The 11,197-nt window shown below is 44.7% G+C and overlaps 1 protein-coding gene across 1 annotated transcript in view; it reads left to right on the top strand.

Annotated features, from left to right (window-relative positions):
* Window positions 1–11,197, top strand: part of jmy (junction mediating and regulatory protein, p53 cofactor) — a 213,561-nt gene that overhangs the window by 66,815 nt on the left and 135,549 nt on the right. The window lies entirely within an intron of this gene.

Raw genomic sequence — 11,197 nt, 5'->3', positions numbered from 1 at the left:
TTCCAGGGATGAGGGATTTTAGCTAGAAGGTTAGGTTGGAGAAGCTGGGGTTGTTCTCCTTGGAGCAAAGGCAATTTAGGGGAGATTTGATAGAGGTGTACAAAATTGTGGAAGGTTGAGATAAGGTAGACAATGTGAGGAAGAACTTTTTTACACAGCGAGTGATAATGACTTGGAACTCGCTACCTATGAGGGTGGTGGAAGCGGAGACGATGCATGCTTTCAAAAGGAAATTGAATGGCCACTTGAGGAAAATAGACATGCAGTGCTATGGGGATAGATTGGGGGAATGGACCTGATTGGATTCTTGTACAGAGAGATGGCACGGATCTGACGGGCCAATTGGATTCCTTCCATGCCATAATGACTCAAAGTGCAAAAGCAGTGGGACAGGAATAGTGGGGGATTTCAACGAGCCTCATATTTACTGGAAAAGAATTGGTGTGAAAGGCACAGAGGGAATTGAATTCTTAAAATGCGTTCAGGAGAACTTTTTTAGCCAGTATGTAGCAAGCTGAACAAGAAGCGGGGTGGTTCTTGACTTAGTTTTAGGGGATGAAGCTGGGCAGGTGGAAGGGGTATCAGCTGGGGAGCACTTTGGAAGTGATCATAATTCAGTTAGATTTAGGGTAGTTATGAAAAGTACAAAGATCGACCACGAGAGGCATTCAAGGAGGAAATAGTGAAGGTTCATAGCAAATATGTTCCTTTTTAAAAAAAAAATGATGGGACTAACTAAGCTCCTTGACATCCAGGGAGCTCTGGGTGTAAGGAGAGGATAAAGAAAGGAAGCTTATGACAGATACTGAGGACTTAATACTGCAGAAAACCTTGGAGTATGAAGAGTGTAGAGGAGAAAAAGGAAATTAGGAAAGCAAAGAGAGGGAATGAAAAAATATTCGCAAGCAAACTAGAGGCCAGAACCCAAAGATTTTTTTATAAATACAAAAGGAGCAAGAAGATAACTAAAAGAGTAGGATCTATTACGGATCATGTGTATGGAGGTGGAGGACATGGGTATGGTTCTGTGGTTCCCTCTCAGCCTTTGCCTGGTTTAACTATAACACGGTTTAATTTTAAAGCACCGTGTTTTTAGCTCTCCCTTAGTGAATCCTTGTTCACTGCTCCAATTGTAAGGCAAAGAAGTCAAACAGGTTTCCTTAGATTTAAACAAGAAAGGTAGAAGTTTATTAATCTTCAACTCTAATCCGGTTAATGACTACGAATATGCAACACGACCACCCTAGCATGCATATGTGATAAACACACATGTAGATAGAGACAGAAAAAGTAGAAGGAAGAAAGGAGAAAAGTTTGAGGCAATATGTGGTAGTTACAGTCCTTTAAGTTCAATGTGAAGTCTTTGGTTGCTGGGAAGTCTTGCAATTCATTGGGGCCCAGTTCACGCTTCAACTTGTTCCGATGTAGGAGTCTTTTCTCTCTCGAGGTTTACGTGTCTCCGTGGGTCTGGTGGCTTGGGAGAAAGCGAGAGAGAGAGAGGCTTCCTTGTTCCAGCTTCAGTTGCACACTGCTTTCTGAATTCAAACTGTCCTGTGGCTAGTTAAAAAAACCTGGACCAGCCAGTTAGTCATGTGACCTGGTTTAGCCAGTCCTGGCTCTGTGGATTGTATCATTTTAGCAGGGCCTGGAATGCGCTTCCTTGCACTTTCAGTGTCTAGTGATCAAATCCATTTGGGTTAATTGGAGCAGGGAATAGCCCTTTGTCTCCACAAGCGGCGTCTCTTCGTATGCAAATGTCCTTCCAGCCCAGTGTCTGGTGATCTTCAAACAAGTCATTTCTTCACTCCAGCAACAGTTTACAATCAATGTTCATATGACAAAATTAATATGCCTCATTCTTGGCAGGTGAGGGTCTGCATGACATTCTTAATGAAAACCTTTGCATCTGTTTTTGCAAAAGAGAGGGACAATACAGACATTGCAATTAGAGAGTAGGAGTGTGAAATATTAGATGAAATTAACATAGAGATGAAATATTAAGGATTTAACATTGTTGAAAGTGGATAAATCGCCAGGCTCAGATGAAATGTATTCTAGGCTGTTAAGGGAAGTAAGAGAAGAAATAGTGTAGGCTCTGACCATCATTTGCCAATCCTCTCTGACTGCAGTTGTGGTGCCAGAGGACTGGAGGACAGCAAATGTTGTACCATCGTTAAAAAATGGAGAAAGCGATAGACTATGTAATTACAGACCAGTCAGCCTAACTTCGGTGGTGGGAAAATTATTGGAAAAAGTTCTGAAGGACAGGATAAATCTTTTAGCAAGATACGGATTAATCGAGGACAGTCAGCACGGATTTGTTAAGGGAAAGTTGTGTCTGGCTAACGTAATTGAATTTTTTGAGGCCGTAACAAAGTGGGTAAATGAGGGTTGTGCTTTTGATCTAGTCTGTATGGAGTTTAGCAATGCTTTTGATAAGGTCCCACATGGCAGACTGGTCACAAAAGGAAAAGCCCATGGAATCCAAGGCAAAGTGACAAGATTGGCTCAGAAGCAGGAAGCAAAGAATAATGGCCGATGGGTGTTTTTGTGACAGGAAGACTGTTTCCAGTGGAGTTCTGCAGGACTTGGATCCATTGTTTTTTGTGGTGTATGCCAATAATTTGGACTTGAATGTAGGGCGTATGATTAAGAAGTTTTCAGATGATATTGAAATTGGTCCTGTGGTTGGTAATGAAGATGAAAGCTGTAGCCTGTAGGAAGATGTCAGTGGCACTACCAAACGCATCTTCCCCTCCCTTCCCCTGTCAGCATTCCGAAGGGATCGTTCCCTCCGCGACACCCTGGTCCACTCCTCCATTACCCCCACCACCTCGTCCCCATCCCATGGCACCTTCCCCTGCAATCGCAAGAGGTGTAATACCTGCCCATTTACCTCCTCTCTCCTCACTATCCCAGGCCCCAAACACTCCTTTCAGGTGAAGCAGCGATTTACTTGTACTTCTTTCCATGTAGTATACTGTATTCGCTGCTCACAATGTGGTCTCCTCTATATTGGGGAGACCAAACGCAGACTGGGTGACCGCTTTGCGGAACACCTCCGCTCGGTCCGCCTCGAGAGTCGGATGTCTTGTACCAATGAGCGATTTTTATTTACGAGCATGCAAGGAGAAGTTCTACACTCATGAATGATTGTAGGGGTTCTGCCAGTACATTGTTCCAGTAGTCATTTTATACAGTTTTACAGGAGGTTTACTGGATAAACTGTTTCTTACGTACATCATCTCCCATCTCATGCCTTCCCTGATCTTATCCTGCCAGGGTTATATTATTCACCTTGTCAACCTCTTGATTACCCTATTCATAGTATTCTTAGGCTGTTCATAGGATTCGGGCGTCTCTGTGCTGAGCTCGTTACCTTCTGATTATGTATTCATATAATTTGTGTGTCTAGCAGGCAAGCTTTCTCAAGTTACAGGGACCTAAGTTACACCAAATATACTGTGGTTCCCTATGACAGTCTCCCCTACAGATGCCCCCTTTTGGCCCAAGGTATCCATTATCTGAGGATCCTCTGCCTGTTGAATAATCCAGGGATCCTACTGGTTTCGATGAGCTTCAGATCCTTCCCTAGCATCCTCTTACGACCTCACCTGTGTCCTAGTGACCAGGCTTAGTCTGGGATTTATACTTTGTATTATTCTACATAAATTACAGCAATTTTAGTCAAGCCTGCAGTACTCCTGGGGTACACCACTTCAGTCCCCCCTTTTGGCCTTGGGCTACTAGCAAGATGGCCAACTAATGCTAAGTGCTCCTTGCTTCATCACTGTTGGCCAGACTGGTGGTTAGATTTGCACGTTTACATTTTCTAAATTATGTCTAACATCTCAATTGAGGTGCCAGGATACAACATTCAACCATACGTCTGATAGCAATTAGCAACTGCATGGGAGTCAATTCTAATGCAGGGGTGAACCCTAATACCCCAGTCCCAAACCGCCTCCCACCACGACGCGTCCTCCATGTTGGCTACCACATCCTCTCCCAGTTGCTTGACCACCTGTTGGATTCGGTGATACTGTTTCATTGCTGTCCGGGCCACTTCCCTCACCTTCAGTAGATGTTACAGCTGTTTAGGGATTCACTTCCCCTCGGAAAGCAGCTATCTCAACAAGTCCTCCGTTAGATCATTGGTTATGCTCATCCACTCCCTACGGGAAGGCTGTATGTGAGTTATCGCTGAATGTCTGATTGTCGTTGGGGCCCGGGGGTGGAAGCAGAAACCCGAGTTGATAAAGGGAAAGCGAGTGGTCAAGAGCAATGTAGGCCCACTAAAAGCTGAAAATGGAGATATTGTCATTGATAATGGGGAAATGGCAGACATGTTGAACAATTACTTTGCCTCAGTATTTACAGTTGAAAAGGAGGATAACTTGCCGGAAATCCCGAAAAAATTAATAGCCGATAGGGGACAGGGACTTAATACAATTAACGTAAGTAAAACATCAGTAACAAGGAAATTATGACTGTTTGCATCCGAGGGTGTTAAAGGAAGTAGGGGAACACATTGTAGATGCCCTAACTATAGTCTTTCAGAGTTCCCTAGATTCAGGAGTGGTCCCTCTGGATTGGAAAGTTGCACATGTCACTCCACTTTTTAAGAAGGGTGAAAGGGGGAACCAAGGAAATTACAGACCAGTTAGCCTGACATCTGTGGTGGGAAAGTTGCTGGAGTCCATAATCAAGGATAGGGTGACTGAACACCTAGAAAAATTTCAGTTAATCAGGGACAGCCAGCATGGATTCATCACGAGAAAGTCATGCCTGACAAATCTCATTGAATTTTTTGAAGAGGTGACTAAGGTAATGGACAGGGGAATGTCTATGGATGTTATCTATATGGACTTCCAGAAGGCATTTGATAAAGTCCCACATAAGAGGCTGTTAACTAAGATAGAAGCTCATGGAGTTGAGGGAAAATTATTGACATGGTTAGGAAGTTGGTTGAGTGGTAGGCGACAGAGATTGGGGATAATGGGTAAATACTCCAATTGGCAGGATGTGACCAGTGGTGTCCCGCAGGGATCTGTGTTGCGGCCACAATTATTCACATTATTCATTAATGACTTGGATGATGGCATAGTAAGTCATATATCCAAATTTGCTGATGATACAAAGTTAGGCGGCATTGTAGACAGTTTAGCTGATGGCATAAAATTGCAAAGAGATATTGACAGACTAGGTGAGTGGGCAAAACTGTGGCAGATGGATTTCAATGCGGGCAAGTGTGAGATTATCCATTTTGGACCAAAAAAGGATAGAGCAGGGTACTTTCTAAATGGGAAGAGGTTAAGTACAGTGGATGTCCAAAGAGACTTGGGGGTTCAGGTGCATAGATCTTTAAAATGCCACAAGCAAGTGCAGAAAATAATCAAAAAGCCTAATGGAATGCTAGCCTTTATATCTAGAGGATTGGAGTATAAAGACACAGAAGTTATGCTGCAGCTGTACAAAACCCTGATTAGACCCCACTTGGTGTACTGTGAGCAGTTCTGGGCACCACACCTTAGGAAGGATATATGGGCCTTGGAGGGAGTGCAACGTAGGTTTACAAGAATAATACCTGGATTACAGGGGTTAAGTTATGAGGAGAGATTACACAAAATTAGGCCTGTTTTTGCTAGAATTTAGAAGGTTAAGGGGTGATGTGTTTGAAGTCTTCAAGATATTAACAGGAAAAGACAGGCTAAAGATAAACTATTTCCACTGGTTGGAGATTCTAAAATTAGGGGGCATAGTCTAAAGATTAAGACCAGACCATTCAGGAGAGATGTTAGGAAGCACTTCTTCACGCAAAGGGTGGTTGAGGTTTGGAACACTCTCCCACAAACAGCAGTTGAAGCTAGAACAGTTGTTAATTTTAAATCTGAGATAGATAGAATTTTGTTGAGCAAAGATATTAAGGGATATGGGCCAAAGGCAGGTATATGCTGTTCGGCCGCGGATCAGCCATGATCTCATTGAATGGCGGGACAGGCTCGTGGGACTGAATGGTCTACTCCTGTTCCTATTTTCCTATTTCCCTATCACTGGGCAGTGGATGTTGCTGTATTGGTGTTGAGGTTCGCTGGTGGTCACGTGGTATTCCCCTTCTCAACGATGTGGCACCTATGTCGGTTCATGGCAGGCACTGGAAATGTCAAAGGTACAGTTTAGAGTGGTATTAAAAGCATACATGGCTCTTGTCCCTGTCCCTATGGGATGTAGACAGACAACATTATTCCCTACACCCAGCCAGCGAGATCCCGTAAGGAGGGTATCTCTCTGGGTCGCGTATTTGGGCACAAGGTCGTACTTTGGCCAATTGCTATCTCCCATGATTCCTGTATTGTCTACCCTGAGAAGGGTTTGGATGCCCTGGTTCTTTAGTGTTTTGCTAGCATGTTGGTTAAATTCAAATCTAACTTAAAATTCCATTCAAACATTGCTTTGCTCAATATGTTTTAGAAGTCAGCAAGCTCATTATAGGTAACAGCCGTAATTCATTAATAAATACCGATTGGCTCTACACAATTATTCTAGCAATTCGATTTTTTAAAATTAAAAGTTACAATTGAATCAGTGAATCTGGCTATGCAGTTCAGCCATGAAGCTAGCCAATATGCTCATGTACGCTTAATGGAGTCTTAACAACCTCTCATATTCAGGATACAAATATTGAACAGGTTACCCAAAATGGGACCCTGCAGTTAACATTCACATTGGTTAGACAATTTAATAACAACTGAACAGAACTTAATCCAACATGTAACTGCATATAGATAGAATAGGGGTTATAAAGTTAGAACTACAGTGGGTGATACTGACGCTAGATTTATGCATGACTGCTTTAAGTATAAAGGGAACCTTCATTGCCACGCTTTGCAACTTCAGGCACTGCAGTTCCCCATTCCCAACTGCCCTGAGCTACTCCTTAGGCATACCAGTTTGTTAACCATGACATTTAAAATTCCACGCACCTGATTGCAATTGGCATCACTCAAGTTCTTATAGAACTGGCCTTGTTGGGTCCGCCAGTCAACCGACTTGGTTCCTTCCACGCTCGTGGCTGCCAGACATATCAGCAGTACTGTGATTTTCATGGTCCTGTAAAGAGAGAACTGAGCAGACACTGGTCGTCACCAGTTGGTCCTTATTATCCTTTGTGCTTCAATACTCCTTGATCTGTGTCCAGTGTTTTCACTGGCCTTTCCCTTCCACATCCACACATACAAGTGTTGCTGGTCATCGGGACCTTGTAAGGTCCTTGCCAGCGCGATGCTAAGTCTGGTTTTGCAAATAGGACCCTAACAATCACTTGATCCCCTATTCCTGACAACTTTTCCCTGTCCTTTAGAATAACTTCCAAGTTCTGATGATCCCTACTTAACCACATTTGAACTGCGTCTTCTCTAACTAGCTGAAAAAGTTTGAAAGGCTAAAACAAGGTTTCTGCCGGACTTTTACAAGGCTCCGGACTTATTTTTATATTTGGAAAACATACGAGCATACGAATTAGGAGCAGGAGTAGGCCACTTGGCCCTTCGGACGTGCTCCGCCATTCAATAAGTTCATGGCTGAACTGATTACTCCACACTTCCCACACCCCCGATAACCTTCCACCCCCTTGCTTATTAAGAATCTATCTACCTCTGCCTTAAAAAAACTTTCAAAGACTCTGCTTCCACCACCTTTTGAGGAAGAGAATTCCAAAGACTCACGGCCTTCTGAGAGAAAACAATTCTCCTCATTTCTGTCTTAAATGGGCAACCCCTTATTTTTAAACAGTGACCACCTAGTTCCAGATTCTCCCACAAGGGGAAACATCCTTTCCGCATCCACCCTATAAAGACCCATCAGGATCTTATATGTTTCAATCATGTCACCTCTTACTCTTCTAAATTCCAGCGGATACAAGCCTAGCCTGTCCAGTCTTTCCTCGTAAGACAGCCTGCCCATTCCAGGTATTAGTCTAGTAAACCTTCTCTGTACTGCCTCCAATGCATTGACATCCTTAAATAAGGAGACCAGTACTGTATACAGTATTCCAGATGTGGTCATTCCAGCTGCTACAAAAATTTCTAAATTGACTTGTGTCAGCCCTTCAAAACACTCCCACAGGGGATGCTGAGACCAAGTGGGCCCACATCAGAGACGCCATCTATGAGTCAGCTTTGACCACCTACGGCAAAAGTGCGAGGAGAAATGCAGACTGGTTTCAACCTCATAATGAAGAGCTGGAACCTGTCATAGCCGCTAAGCGCATTGCACTGTTGAACTACAAGAAAGCCCCCAGCGAGTTAACATCCGTAGCACTTAAAGCAGCCAGAAGCACTGCACAAAGAACAGCCAGGCGCTGCGCAAACGACTACTGGCAACACCTATGCAGTCATATTCAGCTGGCCTCAGACACCGGAAACATCAGAGGAATGTATGATGGCATGAAGAGAGCTCTTGGGCCAACCATCAAGAAGATCGCCCCCCTCAAATCTAAATCAGGGGACATAATCACTGACCAACGCAAACAAATGAACCGCTGGGTTGAGCACTACCTAGAACTGTACTCCAGGGAGAATGCTGTCACTGAGACTGCCCTCAATGCAGCCCAGCCTCTACCAGTCATGGATGTGCTGGACATACAGCCAACTAAATCGGAACTCAGTGATGCCATTGATTCTCTAGCCAGCGGAAAAGCCCCTGGGAAGGACAGCATTACCCCTGAAATAATCAAGAGTGCCAAGCCTGCTATACTCTCAGCACTACATGAACTGCTATGCCTGTGCTGGGACGAGGGAGCAGTACCTCAGGACATGCGCGATGCCAATATCATCACCCTCTATAAAAACAAAGGTGACCGAGGTGACTGCAACAACTACCGTGGAATCTCCCTGCTCAGCATAGTGGGGAAAGTCTTTGCTCGAGTCGCTCTAAACTGGCCGAGCACGTCTACCCTGAGGCACAGTGTGGCTTTCGTGCAGAGAGATCGACCGTTGACATGCTGTTCTCCCTCCGTCAGATACAGGAGAAATGCCGTGAACAACAGATGTCCCTCTACGTTGCTTTCATTGATCTCACCAAAGCCTTTGACCTCGTCAGCAGACGTGGTCTCTTCAGACTACTAGAAAAGATTGGATGCCCACCTAAGCTACTAAGTATCATCACCTCATTCCATAACAATATGAAAGGCACAATTCAACATGGTGGCACCTCATCAGACCCCTTTCCTATCCTGAGTGGTGTGAAACAGGGCTGTGTTCTCGCACACACACTTTTTGGGGTTTTCTTCTCCCTACTGCTTTCACATGCGTTCAAGTCATCGGAAGAAGGAATTTTCTTCCACACAAGATCAGGGGGCAGGTTGTTCAACCTTGTCCGTCTAAGAGCGAAGTCCAAAGTACGGAAAGTCCTCATCAGGGAACTCCTCTTTGCTGACGATGCTGCTTTAACATCTCACACTGAAGAGTGCCTGCAGAGTCTCAGCGACAGGTTTGCGGCTGCCTGCAATGAATTTGGCCTAACCATCAGCCTCAAGAAAACGAACATCATGGGGCAGGACGTCAGAAATGCTCCATCCATCAATATTGGCGACCACGCTCTGGAAGTGGTTCAAGAGTTCACCTACCTAGGCTCAACTATCACCAGTAACCTGTCTCTAGATGCAGAAATCAACAAGCGCATGGGAAAGGCTTCCACTGCTATGTCCAGACTGGCCAAGAGAGTGTGGGAAAATGGCGCACTGACACGGAACACAAAAGTCCGAGTGTATCAAGCCTGTGTCCTCAGTACCTTGCTCTATGGCAGTGAGGCCTGGACAACGTATATCAGCCAAGAGTGACGTCTCAATTCATTCCATCTTCGCTGCCTCTGGAGAATACTTGGCATCAGGTGGCAGGACTATATCTCCAACACAGAAGTCCTCGAGGCGGCCAACATTCCCAGCTTATACACACTACTGAGTCAGCGGCGCTTGAGATGACTTGGCCATGTGAGCCACATGGAAGATGGCAGGATCCCCAAAGACACATTGTACAGCGAGCTCGCCACTGATATCAGACCCATCGGCCATCCATGTCTCCGCTTTAAAGACGTCTGCAAACGCGACATGAAATCCTGTGACATTGATCACAAGTCGTGGGAGTCAGTTGCCAGCGTTCGCCAGAGCTGGCGGTCAGCCATAAAGGCGGGGCTAAAGTGTGGCGAGTCGAAGAGACTTAGCAGTTGGCAGGAAAAAAGACAGAGGCGCAAGGGAAGAGCCAACTGTGTAACAGCCCCGACAATCAAATTTTTCTGCAGCACCTGTGGAAGAGCCTGTCACTCTAGAATTGGCCTTTATAGCCACTCCAGGCGCTTACCCATTGTCTCTTGAGATAAGGAGGCCAAAGAAACTGTATACAATATTCCAGATGTGGTCTCACCAATGCCCTGTATAGCTGAAGCATAACCTCCCTACTTTTGTATTCAATTCCCCTTGCAACAAACACGATAAACAAACTAGAGCTTCATCCCCAGTTGGCAGTAGTTTGTGCCAGTATGTCTCAGTTTTAAAATTGCACTGAAAATCACAAATTCAAGCACACGAACATTATGCGCCCAAATAAAATAAATAAATCCACACACCCCCACAGACAGAAAAGAGTAGCACGGGCGTTTAAAGGAAGGGGAACAGAAATAAATCAATTACATCAACGAGTCCAATTGTCCCTTCTCCAAATGTCTTGCAACAAATATAATTAGAAACTAAAGGAAAAAGATAAACTCTCAAACAAACTCCAAGAGGTTATGCAGCAGCCTTTCACAGTCATTCTTTGAGTATTCTGAACTAGCTGATATGCATCCCCTTTTCTGAGACCCATAGCCCTAGCTACCCAAGTCTTCATTTCGTCCCAGGTGCCTCGAGCCATTCTCACTTTCTCTGGTAGGGCTGAGTAAATCTCGCTCCTGCTCCGCTTCACTACACCTCTGCTTCAACAATCTCTCGTCTGCCTCCCTCTTTTCCCTTTCCCATGATATATCTGCACAATATGCTTTCAGGAACTCCACTTTCCCAGCCCACCGTGTTGTCTCTTCTATATGTCTGGGTTGTTCCTCCTCTCGTTTATCCCTTTCTTTCTGTAATTGACAGTTTGTCCTGTCAACTATGGCACACTTATCTTCCTTCTCTTTCCTTAATTTACTTAATTCTAACTCCGACTGG

This window comes from Heterodontus francisci, chromosome 4, assembly GCF_036365525.1.
Source record: "Heterodontus francisci isolate sHetFra1 chromosome 4, sHetFra1.hap1, whole genome shotgun sequence".
NCBI lineage: Eukaryota > Metazoa > Chordata > Chondrichthyes > Heterodontiformes > Heterodontidae > Heterodontus > Heterodontus francisci.
The sequence above is the reverse complement of the archived record's forward strand: the minus strand, read 5'-3'. Positions and strand labels throughout refer to the sequence as shown.